The sequence below is a fragment of the Grus americana genome, chromosome 22, assembly GCF_028858705.1.
Source record: "Grus americana isolate bGruAme1 chromosome 22, bGruAme1.mat, whole genome shotgun sequence".
Classification (NCBI taxonomy): Eukaryota; Metazoa; Chordata; class Aves; order Gruiformes; family Gruidae; genus Grus; species Grus americana.
This window is the reverse complement of record NC_072873.1, coordinates 8,411,675-8,412,657: the sequence shown is the minus strand read 5'-3', so window position 1 is coordinate 8,412,657 and position 983 is coordinate 8,411,675.

Below are 983 nucleotides of genomic sequence, written 5' to 3'. Positions count from 1 at the left end.
CGGCTGGCGAGCGCTGCTCTTTCCTGGCCCGCTCCCAGGTCGTTCCTATGCCGGGGCACGGCTGCGCTCTGTAAAGTTCACTGCACGCAAGCAGAGCTGACGAGCGTGTTCGTGCTTTTTCCTCAGTACACATCCCTGAACCGGTCCCAGGGAGCTTCTTGGAGCGTCGGCCCCTGCCGTGACCTCACTGCAGGGGGCCCTGTGGCTTTGGGTGGGCTCCGGCCACCCCACGGTGCGGGTCTGGCTTCCCAGGATGCGATCCTAGGGCTCGCTGTGGTTGTCTGTGGTCAGTGCTTTTCCCTTGGGGCAGTCCTGTCCTGCTGCTGTCCCCTGTCCTGGTGTTTTGAGAAAAGAGGCGTTGCCAGCCCCTGTGCATGGTGGTCCCCGGGGTCCTCCGGCATACCTGGGCTCCGACCCACCCTCCTGCCTGTGGTTGCTGGCGCAGCGGGCAGGGATGCAGCAGAGCGAGGGGGTGTCCTCGCTGTCGCCAGTGCTAGCCGAGCACCCTTCCCACCCCCTGCACCCTCTTCTGAGCCCAGCCGTGCACCCAGGGGTCCCACATCTCGCTCACCTGGGGAGACTCGGTGGTCCCTGTGCCCCAGGAGAGCATCCCCGAGCTGGGGCATGTGCCCTGGGTACCCCAACTTTTCAGGCTGTGCTGCGGGGGGGGAGCCATGCGCCAAGTGATAACCCTCCACCGGTCCCCTCCCCTGCTTTTTAATGCTCCCTTGATTGCGGTGGTGATGCCGGGAGTCCCTCGCAGCCAGCCATAAATCAGGGCTGGAGCAGGACGGTCTCAGCCCGAGATAAGCTCTGATTGCCTTCCTCCCTCCTGGCTCGCCGCCTCTGCGATAAATGGGGCTGCGATGAGGCCGGGGGGGGAGAAGGAGAAAGCGAGACGGGCACCGTAATCGCATTTGGCGCTTCGCTCCTGCCCTGCTGACGTTTGCCAGCCGCTAACGAGTTTAGCGGGGCCGAGGGAG